At 40.8% G+C, this 23,216-nt stretch overlaps 1 protein-coding gene across 7 annotated transcripts in view; it reads left to right on the top strand.

The window, feature by feature from the left end:
• The window catches only part of Znf609 (zinc finger protein 609), a 149,641-nt gene that overhangs the window by 8,917 nt on the left and 117,508 nt on the right, over positions 1 to 23,216 (top strand). The gene's annotated exons all lie outside the window — the stretch shown is intronic.

Consider the following 23,216-nt stretch of genomic DNA (forward strand, 5'->3'; position numbering starts at 1 on the left):
GTTTATTTTGTTGTTGCTTTGAGACAAAGGCTCTCTGTGTAGCTCTGGCTAGTCTGAAACTTGAGATGTAGTTTTTATAGATAAAGTTTTTAATTTTTTTAATTGTTTAAAAGATTTATTTTGTTTGCATGAGTATGTATGAGAATGGGTCTATGTGTGATATGTACACACAAGTGTAGTGATGGTGGAGGCTAGAGGTTGGATCACCTGGATCTGGAGTTACGGGTGCTTATGGGTCCAGGAAGCCACTCTGCGAGACAAATGTGTGCTCTAACTGTTGAGCCATCTCTGCACTCCCCACACCCTCCCCTTTTAAAAACATTTTAATTACTTTGATTTATGTATTCATTTTGTGGGTGCTTATGTCATGGCAGGCGTGACATAAGGTCAGAGGACATCCCTCGGGAATGGGTTCTCTCCTTCCACCATATTGGTAACAGGGAGCTGACTCAGGTTGTCAGGCTTGGCAGCAAGTTATCTTTATCTGCTGAGCCATCTCTTCAGCACCTATAAATAGTTACATTGTTGTTTTAAGTGCAGTGTGGAGCCGAGGGAATTGGGTTAGCAAACGGCTAGGGTAGTAGGCAGCACACCACCTTCGGAATCAGACCACAGCATGGACTCCAGGTCTCTATGGTTAGGGTACATTGGGTGCTGGCAACATTGCACACTGTTGCATGTATTTGCTTTACCCTGTTGCTTACAGGTTTTTGGTATGATGTCAGCAATATTTCCAGGTGCTCTGGTTGGGTGAAGTTCCACCATATGAACTGAAGTGGGTATTTCATGAATAAACCCTGTAAACATCAGCTACAAATTTGGAAGTTTGGTGTGAAATTCAAGTGCTTACCCTTGTTCTAGTACAAGGTTTGTTTCTAGAGTAGTCTTAAACAGCGGTATCAGAAATGGAATGGTACTAGAAGAGAAACAGAACTGTGAATCCCAATGGACGCATAAATCTGCACAGTATGTAGGAAAGAGCAGCACTTTTCTACTTGGCATCTGCTTTAACACTACTTCGAGTTGAAAATCTCTGAAGCTTGCTTGTTACTGTTCTTCCGATTTCTGTAATCCAAAACTGTTGATTTACCACCTCATCTAATCACACACTGAATTGCCTTTCTATTTACTTCACTTTTTCTTTTTTTCCTTTATGTGTACAAGTACCCATGGAGGCCAGGAGAGGATATTAAATCCCCTGGGGCTGGAGTTACAGGGTGTTGGAAATCAAACTCAGGTCCTCTGGAAGCAGTCAGTGCTCTCAACCTCTAAGCCATCTCTACAGCCCCATTGACCTCACTTCTTTTTCTTATCTGGTGTAGCTCAGGTTTTCATCTTCTGTACATTTGTGCAGTAATCTCATGGCAGTGTTCTGTTTTGTACTATATGTTGCTGCTGTATTGTAACGTTTAATTATTTTTGCTAGGCCAGACATGGTCCCTGCCCTTTTGGGATCTGTAGTCTAGTGGAGGAGACAGCCAACTAATATAATTATGAATTGAAAAGAACAGCATTTGGTTTTAGAATAAGTAACACAGAAACCCAGTGTGGAATTTAGGGGAGGCCGATTGTTTTGTTTCTTTAAATTTTAAGTATTTTTATTTTACGTCTATATGTATATATTAATGTTTTGCTTGCATGTATGTCTGAGCACTTCATGCATACCTGGTGCCCACAAAGGCCAGAAAGGGGCATCAGATTCTCTGCAACTGGAGTTATAGATGGTTATGAGTCACCATGTATATGATGGTAATCAAATCCGGGTCTTATGTCCTGTGCTCTTAACTACTAAGCCATCTCTCCAGCCCTCCAGCCTTTTTTTTTTTTTTTTTTGGACAGGGTGCCAATATGTAGTCTTGGCTGGGGCTGGCCTGGAACTCATCACTCAAACTCAAAGAGGTCTGCCTGCCTATGCCTCTCCCTTCTGAGTACTAGGATTAATTAAAGGTCTGTGCCACACACCCAGCCTAGCATAGACTTTTTTTTTTTAAAGATTTATTTATTTATGTATACAGTGTTCTGCCTGCATCTACACCTGCATGCCAGAAGAGGGTACCAGATCTCATTATGACCTGGTCGTAGGCCACCATGAATTGAACTCAGGATGCCTGGAAGAGCCTCTGAGCTGTCCGTCCAGTCCCTAGCATAGACTTTTAAAATTATAATTTGGAACTTTTTTTTCATTGCTTAAAAAAAAAAAAAACCCAAAGCACTAAAATAGGCCAATATTTAAAACTATTTGGTGGGCAGTGGTGGCATACACTTTTAATCTCAGCGAATCTCTGAGTCCAAGGCCATCCTTGTCAATAGAGCGAGTTCCAAGATAGCCAGGGCTGCACAGAGAAACCCTGTGCCAACAAAACAAAATAAATTTAAAAAAACCTTTGAAGTTATCTGTGTGTGTGCATGCCTGTGTATGTCTATCTGTAGGTCTGTCAGTCTCTCTGTTGGTGTGTATAATTTATATGTGGGTCGGTACCATGGTGCACATGGGGAGGTCAGAGGACAACTTTGTGGAGTCAGTTCTCTTCTACCTTTATGTAGGTTTTGAGGATTGAACCTAGTTTGCTAGGCTATGGGGCAAGAGCCTTTACCCAGTAAGCCATCTTTATGAGATTCTAGGCTTATTTCAGATCTTATTTGTCTTGATCAAACCTGGCCTTCCTCATCATTATTTTATGTTTCAGTCTATCCATATCTTTTTACAGCCATCCCAATGTCTTACCCTGCATTTTTCAGTTTGTTTCTTTTCTTTTTCTTTTCTTCCTGTTATAATGCTCTTTGCTTCCAAGACACTCACGTCCCCAGTCCATCCTTTTTTCAAACTAGTAAAATGCTTAGTCTCCTTCCTGAAGCCTTTTTTTTTTTTTTGACCCACATTTCTACTCATTCTCCATCTCCAGAACTGATCTCATTTTTTTCTTTGTCCTTTTAGGTTTTTTGGGGGGGCGCGTAGGAGGGGAGATGGCTAAGATCTCTGTTACAGTTCTTTATTATATGCTGCATTAAATGATAATTATTTGTGGATGTATCTTCTTCCTGTCTCATTCTAAGTTCTGTAAGACAGCTTCGTCTCTTCTGTCCTTTTGTCCCCCATCATTCCTAGCCCAATGCTTTGAATATAACTATGCATAATTAATGTTTGCTGAATTGAATTAGACTTGCACTTTGAAAAAAAAGAAACTTCATGTGATTTCTTTTCAAAACCCTTTTATACTAAAATTCCATTCAACATATTTTACCCCAGCTTGAATACACTAGAAACAAGACAGATTACGAGTGGCTTAGAAACCCTTGTGATGCAGAGGCTTTTTTATCTTACTGCCTGTAGCATTGCTGGCTCCATATATCCTAACTTGGAGGAGTGTGTACAAGATGGCCTGCTCACAGGAGCAATCTGGTTCCACTAGGGAAGTAATCAGTATTGGGCACTTGAGGTTTTGTTTGCTTCATTCCATTGGATTCCTACTATATGTGAGATACTGTTCTACCTTCTTATGGTCTATCAGTGAATAAAACAGACCAAGACAAAACCAGCCACCAATGGACTTTATCGTTGTGAGGGAAGACGTTTTGCTAGGAGTCCAGACTGGCTCTGAAGCATTCTTCCTGCCTTGCCTTCCCCAGGGCTGGGATTACAGGCTTGAGGCAACATGCCCAGCAGATTATATCTCTTAAAAGGAGATAAGAATAAGCATACTAAGCAACTATGTAGTATTAAATGTTGAGAAATAATGTAGGGGAAACGGAACAGGGTAAAGGAGGCTGGGAATGTAGAAGGGTTAGATGGATTAGGTGAGAGGTTAGAAGAGGTTTAGGTTGGATGGTATTGGTATGTTCCTGGATGGTTACAGACTCCTCATCTTAGTAGGTACTTTTCTGCCCAGCGAGAGAAAGAGGCAGTGTCTGCAGTTGTACCAGAGTCCAGCTGACTCTGAAGGGAAATAACTACTTGTTAAGTCTTTTCTGCTGTCTGGCATTCCTGGAAGTCAGTCACAGTGACAGTTGCACTCAGTTGTCTGGAAGACACCAGGGTTAGAAGCAGCTCCCTGAAGAATGGGATTTGCTCTTCTGCTGACTAGGCTTTGGGTGTCTGGAGTCATGGGTGAATTAGGCCTCTGGATTTTCTTCTTTCTCTAGAGGAAAAGGCTAAAAATATGACTGTTCTTCTTTCTAGCGAGTCTTCAGCAAATTTGAGTTTATCTTTCTTTTTTTTTCTTTCTTTTTAAAGACTTAATTATTATGTATACAGTGTTCTGCCTGTGTGTGTGCCTGCAGACCAGAAAAGGGTACCAGATCTCATTATAGATGGTTGTGAGCCACCATGTGGTTGCTGGGAATTGAACTCAGGACCTTTGGAAAACAACCAGTACTCTTAACATCTGGGCCCCCTCCCCAGCCCCAGCTCTTTAATCTTTCAAAGAGCATGCACATGGTTCTGCTTCATGGTCCTTGCCTATAATCCTACTGCTTGAGAGGTCCAGGCAAGAGGATCATGACCTAGCTTTGGCTGCATGGTGAGTTCTAGGCCAGCCTGAGTTACAACGTACCTGAGTTCAGTCCTCAGTACCCACATGGTGGAAGGAGAGAACCCACCCCTGCAAGTTGTCCACAAGAGTCGTGATGCATGCTTGTGAGCGTGTGCACACACATGCCCTAGACACACACACAAACATAATTTACAAAGAAAAACAAACCTGCCTCCTTTTGTTTGTTTTTTGAGACAGGATTTCTCTGTGTAGTCGTGGCTGTCTTGGACTCACTTTATAGACCGGGCTGGGCTCCAGCTCACAGATGTGCCTGCCTCTGCCTGCTAGAGTGGTGGGATTACAGGTGTGCACCCCCACGCCCGGCTAGCACTGCCTACTTTTAAAAGGTGGAGGCTGGGACTGTGACTCACTGGCTCCCTCTTAGTGTGTAGGCTCTGCCCGTTCAGCAGTGTGCAGTTGAAGGTGCGTGTCCGGGTAGAGCGTGTCTGTCTGTCTGTCTGCCGTCTGTATGTGTGTGCAGACACTGTAGTTTCCTCTAGTTTCTGCCCTTTCCTTTTTCTAACCTTTGCAGTTAATTGTTTTTCCTGTTACATTTCCCTTTTATTTTTTTTCTCTCCGAGACAGAGTTTCTTTATGTAGCCTTGGTTGTTCTGGAACTCAGTAGACCAGGCCAGTTAGAACTAATTGATCCACCTGCCCTCTGCCTCCTGAATGCTGGATTTTTTTTTTTTTAAGACCATGTTACCTAGGTTTATGTGTTAATCTCATGCTTTCAGCAGGCTGAGGCCAGTCTAGGCTATGTAGTAAGATCCTATCTCAACAAACAGAACAGCATGGATAAAAATTGAAAGATAGTGGGGTAGGCATGCTATTGAAGACCCATAATCCCAACACAGTTGAATCAGGATTGCTAGATCAACCTGGTTAGCCTGGGCTGTAGAGCAAGACCCTGTCTCAAAAAACAACAAAGAAGCAGATGACTTGGTTTGAGGAGGTAAAGGCACTTGCTTTGTCATACCTGAGTTCAGGTCCTAAAACTCCAGGGTGGAGTGAGAGAACTGATTCCCATAAGTTGTCACCTGACCTCAACGTGCACATGTCTACACACAAATAGCTCTGCTGGGATAAGTAAGAATAGATGCTTATCTGTGTGTTTTCCATGTGTATATATATATATATATATATATATATATATATATACACACACACACATACATACATGGTCAAGCCATGGGACATCCTTGAAGGTCAGAGAACAGTTTGTGGAATTGGTTCTCTCCTTCTGTTATGTGGTGCTGGAGAGCAAATTCGGGTTGTTTTGCTTGGCAGCAAGTATCTTTCTACATGAGCTATCTTGCCAGTTGACTTTTTGGTTTTTGTTTTTTCCATTGTGCCATGCTGTTTACCTCCAAACCTCATCTTGATGATGATAAGCTCTATATAGAAGCATTTTAAAAATGACACCAATCTTGTTAAGCACTTGAATAGCACTTTTGTATAGTTCAGGCTAATAGAAACCCACTATTTGTATTTGTATTTATTTTGTTATTTTTGGTTCCAGGTGTGTGTATGTTTGTGTGCGTGTGCGTGTATGCTCATACTGTTTGTGTGTAGGCCCTAGTTTCATGACATGGGTGTGGTCAAAGGACAACTGTGTGGCATTAGTTCTCTTTTTTTCCTTGTATGTATGTTTCAGGATTAGCTCAAGATTTTTACTAACTGAGTGATTTTTGCCAGCCAATCAGTGTTTTTTTATAAGTGAAATATTAAAGGTCTGAAAGATGGGCAGTGGTGGTACAGGCCTCTAATCTCAGCACTCAGGAGGCAGAGGTGGATCCCGATGAATTGGAGGACAGCCCAGGCTACACAGAGAAACCATGTCTTGAAAAATCAACTTCTCCCCCTCCCCCCCAAAAAAGCTAAGGGTCTGGAGACCTGGCTCAGTTGATAAAGTGCTTGCCAAGTAAGCTTAGAGACTATAGTTCAGATTCTCAACACCTGTGTAAAAGCTGACTACAGTAGCACACATTTGTAACCCCAGTATTGTGTGTGTTTGTGTGTGTAGGTAGGTAGGTAGATTGCTGTTTCAGTGTAAAGCGGAGAGTGATAAAGACATGTGCGTCCTCAAGCACACTGCACGCACACGCACACACGCGCACACACGGCCAGTATTACGATTTTCTGTAACATTAGGCCTTTCCGGGCCTGCGTGTATGGCATCGATACACGTGCACGGTGCGCACATGCCGACTACACTCTCCGCCCTGTTCACCCGATGCCCTGATGCCTGGTCTCCCTCTGGACCTGGAAGCTAGCTAGGTTTTTCCACCTAGGCTGGCAGCCAGTGAGCCTAAGCAGTTCGGTCATTGATCACTCAGTGCTTGGGTTACACAAGTATGCGGAACCTTGCTTACATAGCAGGTATTTCCAACTGCTGAGCTTGCACGTGCTCTCTCTCAAATAAGACAGCGTCTTGTGTAGCTCAGGGTAATGGAAACTCACTATGTAGCCAGAGATGACCTTGAACTCTGTTTTAAGCTCAAGGACTATTTTATTGAAGTTTAGAAGAAAAGCAGGTAAAAATCCTTATAAGCCGACAGGAGGAGAAAGGGAAAAATGGGCTTGCCTTTTAAGTTAGACAAGGAGTGGAAATAGAGATAGCTTATTAAGGACTGGAAGTGAGCTAGTGAGCTGAGGAATGAGCCAAGAAGCATGACCTTGAATTCTTAATCTTCCTGCTTCCACTTCCCAAATGTTAGAATTCTAGAAATACACACCAAATGTGCAAGAACTTTAAGCCCTTTGAGATTTTATTTCAGGAATACATACTAAGAGTAAGATGAAACATTGGTGAATCTCAGCGTGCAAGAATTAAATTAAAAAATAAACAGAAAGTCTCAAGTGCTTTCTCAGGATGAGTAATTTCTAGCTAACAATGGTAACTCCCAAATGATACTGGAAACTGTGGTAAGTGATTCCTAGAAAAATTGGGTCAGTGTGCTAGAGAAATGCTGGGCATCATTAGGAAGAGAATCAGAACTGAATGCAACCGTTTCCCTCTACGTAAAACTGAGACTTGTCTAATGTGTGTGACTGTTGTTGTGGGTGCAAATACTTCTCAGAGTTAGTGGCCAAAGAATGTGAAGACTTTAATAAAAAAAAACATTTTTATTTTATGTGTTTGGGTGTTTGCCTGCGTGTATATATGTACATCTTGTGTACTCAGTGCTCATGGAAGTCAGAAGAGGGCACTGGGTCCCCTGGAACAAGAGTTACAGATGGTTCTAAGTTGCCGTGTGGGTGCTGGGAATTGAATCCAGGTCCTCTGCAAGAGCAGCCAGTGCTTTTGAGCCCTGCTAAGCCATGGAATGAGCCTATAAATTTATCACCAGTTCTTAGTGTCCTTCCTGTATATGATGCAGAACTCCTTTTCAATCAGAAGTGAATTTATTGTACTTAAGCTGCTATCCTTATGAATGCTAAGTAACTAAAATGTGTTAACTTTAGAGTTGGAGAAGTTTAAAAATAGGTTTTTAAAACTTGTGTAGGAAGAAGAGAGAATGTGTGAGTGAGGATGCATGTATGCCACAACCATGTTGGAGGTTAGAGAATAGCCTTGAGTCGGTTCTCACCCTGAACCTTATTGGGGTATGGTCTCTTGTTTGTACTGTGGTGCTGTTTACATCCAGTTTAGCTGCTCCATAGGCATCCAGCTGTTTCCTGTCTCCTGATTGGCCTGTTTCCACTTCCTGTCTCTCTGTAGGCGTGATGGAATTACAGATGCGTGCCACTCCCCCATTTAAAAAATGTTCAATGAATTGAAATAGAATCACATCACCTTCTCTCTTCCCTTTCCTCACTGTAGACCATCCGGTTACCCTTCCTCCAACTCCTTTCATACCCCACACTCTCAAGTTGATAGCCTCTTTTTCTTTATTATTGTTGTGTGTGTGTTTGTGTATGCACAAATGTATATACATACAACCTACTGAGTCTGTTTCTGTTGTTGGTGTGTATATGATTCTGAGGCTGACCACTCAGCATTGAACAGCCTAATAAGGAGGCTCATCTCTGGGAGAAGCTAGTTCTTTTTCTCCTAGCACTTGTTGGTTGTCTGAAGATCGTTCTCTGGGGGTGAGCCCCTGCAAAAATCTCCCCTTTTTACAGTAACATGCCCATTGATATTGTCACTGTTTCAGTCTTGTTTATGCAGCCATTTCTAGGAGAGATTGTTTCACAGCTGCTGTCCTAGTATCTGTGAAGTTCTTCGAGCCATAGATTACAGGATCTGTAGTATAGATAGATATAGATCCATTGGGTCTGTGCTCGCTGCCTTGTGTCCAGTTTGGGTTTCCTGTAATGGTCTCCATTTGCTGAAAAGAGAGGCTTCTTTGATGAGGGGTGGTTAGCTACACTTTCCGGGAAAAGTGGCTCATGGACAAAGAGCTTAAATTTTATTTTTATGTTTATTTTATGTGCATGGGTGTTTTGTTTTGTTTTTTGCAAGGATGTCTGTGTACTACATTCAAGTGTGGTGCCTTTGGAGGTCAGAAGAGAGCATCAGATCCTTTGACAGTAGAGTTACAAGAGCCGCTGTTGGATTAGAGCTATCTCTCCAGGTCCTCCTGTGTGTGTGTGGGGGGGGGTGGTTTAAGACAGCATTTCACTGTGTAGCCTGGCTGTCCTGGAACTTGATCTGTAGACTAGACTGACTTCGAACTTGCAGAGATCTGCTTGCTAAGTGCTGGGATTAAAGTTGTACACCACCATTGTCCAGCTGTTTTTTTGTTTGTTTGTTTGTTTGTTTTTGTAATTTACAAGTAACTCTGTTGAACTGAAAGTTAGGCCTAATGGACACTGATACAGAGCTTATGCCGTAACTGATAGACCTGGAGAAGAACAAAATAAGCCAGATGGCTTTGAAGAGTCTCTTCTACAGAATTAAGGTGTGATCTGGGTCTCCAGAAAGTGTTGGCTCCCACCAAGATGAGCATGCCAGTATTAGGAAGTCAGTGGTCAAAACACCAGGACATTTCTAGTGAGGGCTCCCTCTGTGTTTGAGAAAAGGTCCCTCCTTGCTGTCATTCCTTTCTGACGCCTGCTCTGCACTCCATTATGCTGCTGCTCCCAGCGGAGTTCTTTCTGCATGTGTGTTCTGCCCTGCTCTTAAAGCCTCTCTTCCCTTTCTTTGTTTCCCTTTTTAGTTTTATGGCTTCTACCCACTATGTAAAAATTAGAGGGCTAGGTATGGGGGTGCACACCTTTAAGATGTAGAGATAGGTAGATTTGTCAGTTTGAGGCCAGTTTGGACTACGTAGTGACTGAAATAAAAGGTCCTTATCTGATGGAAGAAGATGCAGAAGAGACTACCAGCATTATTAATTCTTTTCTTTTAAACATGGTCTCTAGGGATCAAACTCAGGTAGTGTCCAGCAGTTTTACCGACTGAACCGTCTTCTCCACTTTCAGGTCAGGGTTTTAAAGACCTTAATCCTGCCCCCATTTCTCACTTAATCCTCACTTAATCCTGCCATTATTTGCCAGGTGCTAGGATTATAAATTTTTAATGTAGAAAATATAAATTTTCTTTTTCTTTCCTTTTTTTTTTTTTTTTTTTTCTGTATAGCCTTGGCTGTCCTGGACTTGCTTTGTAGACCAGGCTGGCCTTGAATTCAAACTGATCCCTTCCTGCTTCTGCCCCTGAGCGCTGGGATCACAGGGATGTGCCACCACACCTGGCTTGAAAAATGTAGATTTTCTTTTTTCTTTCTTTCTCTCTCTCTCTCTGTCTTTCTTTCATATATATATATACACACTAACAGGTTCCTTTATAGCTTTGTTTGTTTGTTTAGATAGGGTTTTTCTGTGTAGCCCTGTCTGTCTTGGAACAGGTTGGCCTCAAACTCAAAGTTCCACCTGCCTCTGCCTCTCAAGTGCTGAGATCAAAGGTGTGAGCTACCACACTCACCCCCAAACCCCAGCTCTTCATAGCATTTTTACATATTTCCCCCCCTGATTTTTGGGGTGTGTCTCACTGTATAACCTTGGCTAACCTGTAACAGTGTGTAGACTGGGCTGGCCTCTACCTCCAGAGTTGTTCTTTCTACACTTTCCACTCTCCTCTTTTAGAACTTCTATTCCCTTCCTCTGTTTCCCTTTTTAGTTTTATAGTCTCTACCCACACTTATTCCTGTGTAAATTCACTTACATAAAAATTAGAGGGCCAGGTGGTGGTACACACCTTTAATTCCAGCATTTCAGAGGTAGAGGGAGGTGGATTTGTCCATTTGAGGCCAGCTTGGATTACATAGTGAGTGAAATAAACAAACTAACAAATAAATGAAATGTATATATTTAAAAAAATTAGGCTCTCTATATGAGACAGACATGTGACGTTTTTTCTTTCTTAATCTTGTCAAACTGTAGTACAATGTTGTAACATTGACATTGTCATGGCTAGTTAAAGTTTTTCCAGTTTTACCTGCATTCATATATGTGTACTTATGTATATGTTTACTTGTCTTAACTTTTAATATTGTTGAGAAGGGGTCATGCATATGGAAGTAGGAGGACAACTTGTGAAAGTTGTTTCTCTTATTCCACTCTGTGGGTGCCAGGTGTGGAAACTTAGGTTGCCAGGCAACAAGTACCTTTACCTGCTGAGCCATCTTGCTGATCCATTATTTTGTTTTTTAAGACAGTGTCGTCTCATGTAGTCTATGTTGGCTTCAGATTCACTCAGCAGCCAAGGATGGCCCCTTATCCTTACCTCCCAAATACTAGGATTAAAAGTGGCCACTACCATGCGTGAAAGGTAGAAGTGTTCCCAGTACCACAGCATAATGGTCCCTCATGGTGTCCTTTTAGAGCCGCATCCATCTCTCTTCTGCTGCCCCATTTCACATTTTGTGTGTGTTCTGTATTATTTTGATTTGTTGAACACTGGGGATTGAACCCTTTGATTTGGAGTTTCTCCTGTTTGTCTTGCTCCCTTTCCAAGCACGGAGGGGAGAAACTTCCCAAGGGAAAAATAGGGGAGTTTTATCTGTTGTGGAGGACTAAAATTCAAAAGGGAGCGTAGGATCTCACAGGCAGTTGGTAGCAGCAGGATGCCAGCCTTTTGAGCTCACAAGTGTTTGAGCTCTGTGCCCCTGGCAGGCTTCGGGCACTAGCCAAGAGTGTCAAGCCCATGTTATAGCACTAAAGTCCCTTGGGTCTCAGGATGCAGCAGGAGCAGCCCCTGCGGAGCCAGGCAGCAGAAAGCAGGCTGCTGACAAATGCCGCAGGCATTTGGTTAGCTTTTGAGTCCTGGTCTCTCTATAGCTCTGGCTGTCCTGGAACTTGCTTTGTAGACCAAACTTTCTGGGACTAAAGGCCTTTGCCACCATGCTCAACCTAAAGATTTACTTTTTTTAATTAGGTGTCTGTGTGCAGTTATGTGCATATGAGTGCAGGTGCCTGCAGAGGCTAAAGAGGTCATCTATCTACCTGATCTCTTAGAGCTAGAGTTACGAATGGTTGTGAGCGTCTTAATATGGGTGCTGGTAACCAAACTTGGGCCATCTGAAAGAACAGTATGTGCTTTTAAACATTGAAGCATTTCTCCAGCCTCCAAATAAATTTTAGCATAGTCTTTTAAGAGTAGCCAGGAATGGTTGGGAGACTATTAATTTTATTTAAAATGTTAGGTTTTAGCACAGATTATAATCTAGCACTTGGGAGGTAAAGAAAGGAGAATCAGTTGTTCATAGTATCCTTCAGCCACTAGTGAGTTTGCAATCAGCCTGGCCTAATGTATGATTCTGTCTTATAAAATAAGAACGTTCTGTTAATGGTTTTGTTTTGTTTCCTGATATTCTTAAAAGCCAAATAATGAAAGTAGGATTGTAGTTCATTCAGTGGCAGAGCATACATGAGGCCAGAGTTGGATCTTGAGAGGGAGGTGGGGCTGTGCCTCGTGCCATGTGATGCACGTGTGCCTATGTGTTAGAGTGCTGCCATTTTCTCTTCTTTTCTTTCTTTCCTTTTTTGTTTGTTTGGTTTGGTTTTTTTGAGACAGGGCTTCTCTCTGTAGATCAGGACGGTCTTGAACTCAGAGATCCTCCTGCCACGTGCTGCTATTTTTAATGAAAAATCATAATCTATTATTTATTCTTACCACCTAAAAGCAGCCTCTTGTAAGTATTTAATGTTTTTTATATTTAGTCTGTCTTTGTTTTTTTGATGTTTTTGACGTGGTCTCCGTGTGTTTCTAGGGCTAGTCTCAAGCTCCTAGGTTCGGGTACTCTGTTTTGGCCTCTTGAGAAGCTGGGACTATAGGCACATGCCACTGTGCTGGCTGTTCCTGTATGCATAGAAATAATAAATAGTGTATTGTATTGTCGTAATCGTCTAAATATGGTCAGGTCACAGTTTTTACTTAGATCATTTTGCATTATGTTAATCTTTCTCCTCCCCCGTTTCTCAGAGAAGGGGAATGAGCAGAGTGAGGGTGTGACTGGGAGGAAGGAGGCGCTCCAGTCTTTCTTTTTGAGCCATATGATATACCTTTGTGTTTCATGTAAGTTCCTCCTTCTGAAATATAACATACATATGTATCTCCCTTTTGTTTATTATTTCTCTTTCACTGAATTTTCAGATCTAAAATCTTACAGTAAGATTTTACAGTCTATATTGAATCATAATCTGTACCATGGTTAGTTTTCCTTTTCCTCTCGTTTCTGTTACCCTTCAGTATCGTAAGCTGTGATGTTTGATGGCATGATTCCCTTTGAACAATATATTGCTTTAAATGGGGGCTGATGAAATGACTTAGGTGCTTGTGATAAAAAGTGTGACAACCTGAATTCAATCCCTGGGACTCATGTAGGTGGAAGGAGAGAACTGACCTCACAATACTGTGTGTACAGTGAAGTACAGTAAATGCACAAATCTGTATGTCTTTATTTGTTCATTCACTTGTTTGAAACAGGGTCTCACTGTGCAGCTCCAGCTGCTGGAACTTGCTATGTAGTTCTGGTCTTGAACTCAGTTTTGCTTCCCAAGCACTTGGATTAAAAAAAAAAAAAAAATACCACCTTGCCTGCCAAATGCGCAAGTATTTTGTACATCTTCTGTTTAGTCACATAACCACAAGTCAGTTCCCTATCTACAACTTTCCCAGTACTCTCCAGTGTTGTCAGTGTTGGCCTTCCAGACACGACTAGTTTGACAAATGGATACTTTAAGTCTGATAGAACTTTCATATTAATTGTATGTTTAAGTATATGCCCATTCCTTTGTCTGCTAACTAGAATATTTTTTTTTCTTTATAAAAGTTATGTATATGTGTGTTTGCTTACATGAGTTTATGTGCACCATATAAATTCAGGATCCCACAGAGCCCGGAAGAGCGCATTTTATCCCCTGGAACTGGAATTACTCCCCCCACCCCGAAAAAGATAGGGTTTCTCTGTGTAGCCTTGGCTGTCCTGGACTCTATAGATATGGCTGGCCTCCAACTCACAGAGAGCCACCTGCCTCTGCCTCCCCGAGTGCTGGGATTAAAGGCGTGTGCGAGGAGTGTGCCCAGATAACTGCTGAGTCAGCGCTCCATCCTCTAATTCCTTTTTATTTATTTTTTATTGTTCGAGACAAGGTCTAACTATAACCTTGGCTGTTCATGCAGACCAGGTTGGTTTAGAATTCAGAGATAACCTGCTTTTGCCTCCCAAGAAGTATATACAGCCCGTCTTCAGTTTTTAACTGGTTAACTTAGAACTTTTTGATTTTATGATTATGAGAAAATTATACATATTTAATAGGAGCCTAATTCAGACCCTTTCTTAAAAGTTAGGAAGAAAAAAAAGAAAGTTATACCTCAGAGTTTGATTTTAAGTTTATTTGTATCTGGACTGTATTTTGGTCTAATACTCTTAGGCTATTCAGGGAAGTTCTGGGAGGCTGCAGCTTCAGGAGCCACTCAGTTGGAGAGATAGGCAGTTGGACTCCATGGTATACTGAATTTTGAAGCTTCACATTCACTCTGTAGGTGAAGCACGCTAAATGTATTTTGGGCTTGGGGACATTTTCAACTTAAGATGGTTTTATTGGGCTATAACCTTGTAGGTCAAGTAATATCTGTACAGGGGGTGAGGGTTCACATGAGTTGGTTAGGTTTGCAGCATCTGGTTTGGGACTAGCCCTATTTTGGTAGCAATTGTACATAGATGAAGCTGAAAGTTAACAAAATACTAAAGAACAATTAAACATTAGGAAACACGGAACCACTTTGTTTTATGATCTTTCCCTAACTTTGATTTTGTTTGCTTTGTGAGTCTTACCATGTATCCCAGTTGCCCTGAATGAAACTTGTTATGAAGCTCAGGCTAACCTCAAATTTGTGTTCCTCTGACTTGAGCTACCTGAGTAGATTATATGCATGTGCTATCATGCTCTTTTCCCCCTTCCCTGGTATTAGAAGTGGAATTCAGGGTCTTCCCATGCCCCAAACAGTAGGACAAGTAACTCACACTGAGCCTAGCCCCCTCATACATTCAATAATAATCAATAATAGTATTTTTTCCTTTGAAGAAAATAAACTATAAAATAAACGCTATGCAGCCATTCAGTTATAACTGGAGCAGAACTGCAGAGTATTTTGTTACTGTTACTTCAGATAACCCTTGTCTTTTGCTTTTTGGCCTACTTACAGGTCTGGATAAGTTTCCTGTATGGGTCAGGTTAACCAAGTGGATCTCTGTAGAGGCGGGACTGAATTATTTACAGGTTTAATATGTTGTTCGTCTTTGAGACGTGTGTGCTGGCACAGAACGGTATTGACAAACAACTAAGGTTTTATACCTGAGCTCTGTTGAATAGCTTTGTCCTAGTGGAAATGTCAGGTGCTTGTGTGGAATGAAACAGGTCAAGCCTCATAATCTTTGTTTGAGAATAGCAAGCTATAAGGACCATAAAACTGTTCATGAGCTGCAGCTTGGAAAGACTTGGAGACAGCTGTGCTACAATTTTACTCTGCTGTCCTTATGTGACACATGGTCAGATGAGCCCAGTTGATTGGATCTCTTTTCAAATTGGTACAGTTAGTCTATTTTTTTTTTCCTAACGCCATTGGTGATGTATGGCAGAGAACTGTTACTTGAGATGACACAGTTTCTTTGTTACAGAAATTAATGTAATAAATTAATGTAATGTAAGAAAGAGACCCAAAGGTAAGTTGATTGCTTTTCTCACAGAGCCCTGGGTGGAAATTCAGTTGATTAGTGAGTGCTCCTGAAATGTGGTGGGTGGAGAGGGAGATGCTTCACTCCTCTGAGTCAGCTCAGGGTGGCTTACATGTTGTACTGTACTCACTGGAAGCTACTGCCTAAGACCATGCAATTTCAGGGCAGCATCTGGAATTCAGGGAAGATGATATAATGTGACATCCTTCTCAGCAACTTCAGTGTATTCCACTGATTTATTTTCTGTTCTCTATGCACATACCCATATTGAACTTCGTACAATTCATATTTGAAGGCTTGTCATGTCAGGTCAGTAATCTAGTAGGTTGGAAGAGCTTTGTGAGAGAGTCCAGATGTGTTAAAACCATGAGCTTCTAACATTGACCCCGGAGATCTTTGTTTTGAGGTGCTGGGAACTGAACCTAGAACCCTGTGCATAATAGTTAAACACTCCATCACTGAGCTGCCCCTCACCTGGGCAGATTTTAAAACAAGATGGACTCATTCTGTCAGTCATTATAGTATAAGGTTTTCTGAACTATATCTGAAGGTAGGAATAGTATGCGTGGGTTGTTATTTCATTAGCATATTTTAAATATGCAATAAATTTCATTACAATATTTTTATGTGTGTAATGTATGTCATTGTGTTTGCACCCGCTTACCTCTTGCTCCTTCCTCTCTTGCTGAGCCCCTTTCTATTCCTCCTTTTACTTTGATTTTTTTTTTTCAAGAGCCAAGGAATTTAATTAGGGTTACTTATAGGAATCCTGTAGGTTGGGAGTTATTTATAGAGGAATGGACAACTTGCCAGTGGCCGTACCACTGAAGAAATGTCTGTATCCACCTCCTGATGGTGATCTTGCACTTTCTTGCTGCTACCTATCCCGGGTTGATGACAGCTGTGTGCTACCACACCCAGTTCATGGGGTGCTACAGGTTGCACCATGGCTGCTAGGCAAGTCTTAAAGCTAATGGTGCTTTATCCATTAGTGTACTGAGACTTAAAGGGCAAGCACTGTAAATACTGAGTTATATCCCCAGCTGGGTAGGAACCCTTTAAAAGGAGACCCTCGATCAGTCTAGGATCTGTCAGGAAAAAGAAATAGTTGCCCGTTTCCCGTCATGGGACTCAAGTGGCTGTCAGTACAACCTGCAATTTAATTTTTTTTTCATTTTTTCTTTTCTTCTCTTTACTCTTTTAAGTGCTGTCGGTGGCCTGTAGGTAGGTGAGGCAGCCATTTTTACAGTCTCAGTACAGTATATAGGAAGCAGGAGGGTCTTGAGTTTAAGGCCAGCCCAGACTTCCTCTGTGAGACCCTGTGTTTAACAAAGAAGGTGGGCCTAGTGGCACACGCCTTCTATTCCCAGCCCTGGGAGGCAGAGGTAAGCCTGGGCCAGCTGGGCTATAGTGAGGCACTGCTTATGAAAGTAAAATGCAGATAGAGATCGAAAAGAGAGGGGAAAAGACAAAACCATAAAATTGCCCAATGTATTGATCATTGATAGTTTTGAGTTGTCTTTTAGTTTCATGTTCCTAGAACATGGTGGATTTTTCTTCCATTTTATATAAGAAAAATTAATATTTAATGATGACGCTTGCTTATTGGTAGAAATTAAGTTTTGAAATATTTCTCTTTATATATATTTATGTATGTGTGCATGTGCCTGTGTGTGTCGCATGTGTGGGAGAGCCTGCAAAGGCCAGAAGGAGGTTTTGCAGCTCCCGGAGCCAGTGTTACAGCTGTTTATGGTTGCCCACTGTGAGTGCTGTGAACTGAACTCGGGATTTTCTGGTAGAGCAGTGTATATTCTTATACTGAGCCATATCCAGCCACTGAAATCACATCCCCTGAATCTAAGTTCAATTTTTTTCTACTGTGTTAACCAGAAGTGAATATAGCATATGCCTTTAGTCCTAGCACTTAGGAGGCAGAGGCAGGAGGATCTCTGAGTTCGAGGACAACCTGGTCTCCACAAACGAGTTCCAGAACAACCAAAGCTACATAGAGAAACCCTCTCTAAGGGGGGGGGGGGGGAAGAGGTATAAATATAGTATTGTTTTTTTTAGAAGAACAGGTGATCCTGACTGCTATGTGCATGTTATAAGAGTTTTGGTAGCAGACTATGAACACTTAAATACAGCTGTCACTTGTCCAGGCCAAAGCCTCTAAGAAAATTAATCTAAAGCCCTAAAAAGAGGAGAGGATAGCATTATATGCTTTATTTTCTGCCTAGACTGGATTGACTGTGGTTAGTTAAAAGAAATAGAACCCTCTGTTTAAAGCCCTTAGGGTGCTATAGAGCTCTGTCTGGGTAGAAAGAGAAGGACTCTCGTTATATGCTTATATGTAACTATGGCTCAGTAGTGGATTTGCCTTCTCAACAAGGGAAATTTTTTTTTTCAGTCTTATCCTTCTTAGAAAAGAGATCTGATTTAATTATTCCTGTAGTATGGCTATGACAAATCTAAAAACAGGCAGGTGATCACCTATTCAGTGTGTTGTTTATGAACTTATCACTGGGCTGGTAGGTCAAGAGCTATATTTGGGTTCCAAGAAGGAAACTGGGTCTGGACTTCAGTTATAAGGTGGCTGCTTGGGTAGGTACAGAGATTGGGGAGTGACTGTCATAACCTTCTGGCCCCTTAGTCACACTCATACAGAGAGGTGCAGAAACAATACTGACAAGTCATGGTGGACAAGTGTCTGTTGGCTGGCAATCCCAAATAGGAAAATGAAATACAATTAGACAGGAAGGGAGAAAAACGAGGAAAATAGTCATAGAAGTTCCTGCACATAAGTGCTCTGAGACAGTCACTATAAGGTATTGGTTGTCCTGATTCTGCACTTTTGCATCTATGGAAGCAAGAGGTCACTGTGTTTCATTTCCAGCCAGCTTGATAGTTATCCTGCCTCCTAAGGTTAAACATCTCTGCAGTGACCTGTCAGAGCTGATTATTAGCTGTTATAAAGCCAGGGATGCTGTTGGGAACAGATGGGAAATGGTTTGGCTGCTGTGGCCAGGGCTAATTAAAGAATCCTTGGCAATTTTACAGTGTGTATTTTGAAATGTACCACCAAAGTTACTATGAAGCCTGCTGAGTTTTGAAAGTTGGGTTTCTGAAAAAGTCACCTGGAAGAAGTAATGTAATGCTTATGCAATTCTTTATTGTCAAAAATAGGAAAGCTCTCCAAAGGAACATTAAGACCACTGGAAACCATTCCTTGGGATATGTCTTTTTATTTTATGTTCTAGACACTCAGAAGTTCTAAATAGTTTTTTTAGGAAAGAACTTTTTTAATAGACAGGTAAAGGTAATTTTTAAAGTATTTATATTGAAATTGTCTTCAGATTATACAACTCAGTATTTGTATTTACAAGAATTATTTACGGGCTGGAGAGATGGCTCAGAGGTTAAGAGCACTGACTGCTTTTCTGAAGGTCCTGAGTTCAATTCCCAGCAACCACATGGTGGCTCACAGCCATCTATAATGAGTTCTGGTGCATAATAAGATCTGGTGTATACATAATAAAAAATAAAAAAAAATAAAAAAAAAAAAAGAGTCTCTCTAAAAAAAAAAAAAAAAAAAGAATTATTTACATTTATGGAACTGGTTTTAGTGTTCTATGTAATTTTTGACAAGATATATGTATTATTAAATAATTTAAAACAGGGCTGTAGAGAAGGTTCAGTGGTTAAGAGTACTTGCGACACAGACAATGGTGGCCCATGCCTTTAATCCCAGCACCCAGGAGGCAGAGGCAGGCCAATACACACACACACACACACACACACACACATGATTGCTGCTCTTCCTGAGGAAGAGCTCAATTCCCAGCACCCAAGGTGCAGCTCCCAACTGTTTGTAACTCCAGTTCCAGGGGATCCAACACCCTAACACAGACACATACAGATAAACCACCTATGCATATAAAATAAAATCAGTAATTAAGTACGTAAGTAAATAAATAAATAATGGGCATTAAATAAATAAATCTTTTTTTCTTTTTTTAAAATGAAAACATGTTGCGGCACAGGGTGGCTCAGGGAGGGAGAGGCAGGAGGATCTCTTGAGTTCAAAGTCAGCCTGGTCTGTAAAGAGAGTCCAGGACAGCCAAAGTTATTCAGAGAAACTGTCTCAAAAAACAAAACTGTTTTGACACATTAAAAAACAACTTTATAAATAAACAAACAAACAAACAACTTTACAGTGTAAAACTTTTTATATGATTTTTGGGCATTTGACCCAACTGATTTTTCTTTCTTAAAAATGTTTTTTGTTACTTTGTTTGGTTTTTAGCTTTTTGAGACATGGTCTCTCTGTGTAGCCCTGGACTCTCTTTGTAGACCAAGTTGGCCTGGAACTCACAGAGATCCGCCTGCCTCTGCTTCCAACAGAATCTCACTAGGATGCACAGAGTGATATTGAACTTAACTCTAATCCCAGCTTTTGCCAGAGTTGTGAGTCTTCTGCCTCATCCTCCCAAGGAGCTTTGCCAGCAGACCCAGCAGTATAAGATTTTTTAAAATATTTATTTATTTACAGCCAGGCATGGTGGCACACACCTTTAATTCCAGGCAGAGGCAGGCAAATCTCTGTGAGTTTGAGATTTACCTGGTCTACAAAGCAGGTTCTAGGACAGCCAGGACTGTTATACAGAGAAACCTTTTTTTTAAGGGAGATCATTATAGCGTCTAGTAAGATTCTTGCCCAACATTTTCTTTTAAATTCTGTAGATTTTTTTTCTTTTTTTTCCCCAGTTTGTTTGGTTTTGGGGGTGTTCTGTTTATTTTTGAGACCATCTCTCATACGGCCTATGTTGCGCGCTCTCTCTCTCTTCCTCTTTCTCTCTCTCTCATCTCTCTCATCTCTATCGCAGGGGTTTAAGACAGGGCTTCTTTTAACTTTGGCTGTGCTGGGACTCTGCTGTAGACCAGGCTGGTCTAGAAGTTACAGAGAACCTCCTGCCTGTGCCTCGAAAGTGCTGGGATTAAAGTGTGCACCACCACTGTCTGCCTGGCTGTTTGTTTGTTTATTTTTTCTTTTAAAAAAAGTAATTTCACAAAGCCAGATATAGTGGTAAATGTCTGTAATCTTAAATGTTCTGGAAACTGAGGAGGCTTACTTGAGCTCAAGAGTTTGAGATCAGCCTGGACAATATAAGACCTATCTAGTCTCAAAAAAAAAAAAAACTGAATGTGGTGGCACAAGCCTGACATCCCAGCCCTGGGAAGGCGGGGATGTATGAGGGTCAGGAGTTTAGGTGTGATCTTCAGTTACATAGGGAGTTTGAAGCCACCTTGGGCTGCTTGAGGTTCTGTCTCTAAATAAATGAATTTGCTGAACGTGTAGTGACCATTTCCAGTCTGCATGAAAAGCCTTTGTTCTACTCAAGGTGATATTCCTGTGTTTTGTCTTTGATAGGTTACTTTTCTCCCATTTATTCTAAACCCTTCAGTGGTACTAAATGTGGCATCTCTTGGTTTCTTTTATTATTTTCTTTTTATTGTCCACTTCCTTCACATTCTGAAAAAAAAATAACTTTGTATGATCTTATTGCACAGGTTTATTTTTGTCCTTTTTTTAATTGGTTTTAATTGATCCTGAGTTTCATTTACTTGCAACTTTCTTTTTTTTTTTATTTTTTTTATTTTTTTTATTTTTTATTTTTTTTTGCAACTTTCTTTGTGTGTGTTTGATGAGCAACTAGGCAAGCACTCTACCTCTACCACGCCCCCTAGTGGTATGTATGCACTTTTGTCCTTTCAGTTAAGTTACAGCTTTTCATTTCAGCCTCTCACCTTCTTAATGCTTTTCTTTCTTATTGACATACTTTGTCTTGCTCTTATATAAGTCAGACAGTATAGTGAAGAAAGAACTCTTAGCAAGTCCAAGTAATTTTATGTTTGTGCTTTCTTTTTCTCTCATCCAATCTCTCTTTATTACCATCCTATTTTCTAGAGAAAAGTCTCTTAAATGTAAGGAAAGGTATAGTAGTTTTTCAAGGGTAAAACAACAGGAGGTCATGCAGTGGCTAAATTATACACTGATGATAATACAGCTCTGGAGATGGTGAGTAAACCTTTAATTGCTGTGGAGTAGATGTTAAACCTGGTCATAAGTAAAGAGGTTGCAGAGGTGATGCATTATGATTTAGAGAAGAAGTGAGCTGTAATGATCCTCTGTGGTGGGAATTCAGTTTAAGCGCCCTCTTTCTTAGAAATGCCCTTGGTCCCTTGCAAGAGAATTGCTTTCAGTACCAAGTTATACTGCCTTTTTCACTGTGATTTGTTGCTATATTTCTGATATTCATTCAATGGCTGGCACATCATTGGGAATAAGTTTTAAGAATATCAGCTGAATGAACAGATATCTGTTATATTACTCTTAGACACCAAGTTTTCTTGAGTATTCCAAACAGTTCACTACAAATTTCTTTAGAATTCTTAGGTCACTTTCAAAATCCTCATTTCTCAGACTTGTCAGGGATTGTTCCCTTTACCTCTAATGAAGTGATTTTTCTTCTCTTAATCGTTACATCTTATACTCCCATCCTTACTTTAGATCCTCCTAGAGGAAGCAAGATTTATCTAGACTTGGTATTTGCTAATAAATCAACAGTAATTGATTGCTGTTGACAATAAACTTTCTACTTGGGTAATGGGTGTGCTTCTCAGATCTAAAGCTGAATTGCAGGTTGAGGTACATACCTTGCTTAAATCTCAGAAACTTGCATGTATTCGCTTGGTACAGCCCTGTGCCTCTAGGATGCGTTTCTTCCTTCCTTCCTTCCTTCCTTCCTTCCTTCCTTCCTTCCTTTCTTTCTTTCTTTCCTCTCTCTCTCTCTTTCTTTCTTTTTGCTTCAGCACCCTTATTTTTAGACACTATTATGACAGAATAGGTGGAAAGTCACTGCTTGCCTTGTTTTATATGAATTATTTACTACTTAAGTAATCACTTTCTAGGATGCTCTGTGACACCACTGGGTTGTTCTTTATATACAATTGTGTTACAAAAGTTTGTTTTCTAAACATATTTAGAAAGTTAATGCACAGAGGAATAAGCAACAACAAAACTTTTGGCTTCATCATAAAATAATCCTTGGGTGGAACACATTGGTTGCTGGGTTTTCTAGGTAATGTTTCCCTCTCTGTCTCCTAAGAGGACAGTGGAGAAACATAAATTATCCTTTTAAAGCCATTCTCTGTTCCATGTGGTGTAAAGCCTTGATGTTTTTTAAGTCAGTTCTTTAAATCTTACCATAAAAAAGTAGAGAGTCATTCTACTTTTGGGAAATGGGCTTTCAGCAGAGTCAAGGAAAACATTTTTCTTTCTAAATACTTTGTGGGAAAGGTTATACTGAACCCTGCTTTGTGTACATGATTTCCAGCCTGGAGTTTGATAAGAACTTTGTAACTTCTCTGGGATCAAGTGAATCCCCTCTGAGAGTTGTTTCCTCTGGCTGCAATCACACAAAGAGTTTGCATTTTCCCTAGTTCT

This window comes from Meriones unguiculatus, chromosome 6 (genome assembly GCF_030254825.1).
Source record: "Meriones unguiculatus strain TT.TT164.6M chromosome 6, Bangor_MerUng_6.1, whole genome shotgun sequence".
NCBI classification, from domain to species: Eukaryota; Metazoa; Chordata; class Mammalia; order Rodentia; family Muridae; genus Meriones; species Meriones unguiculatus.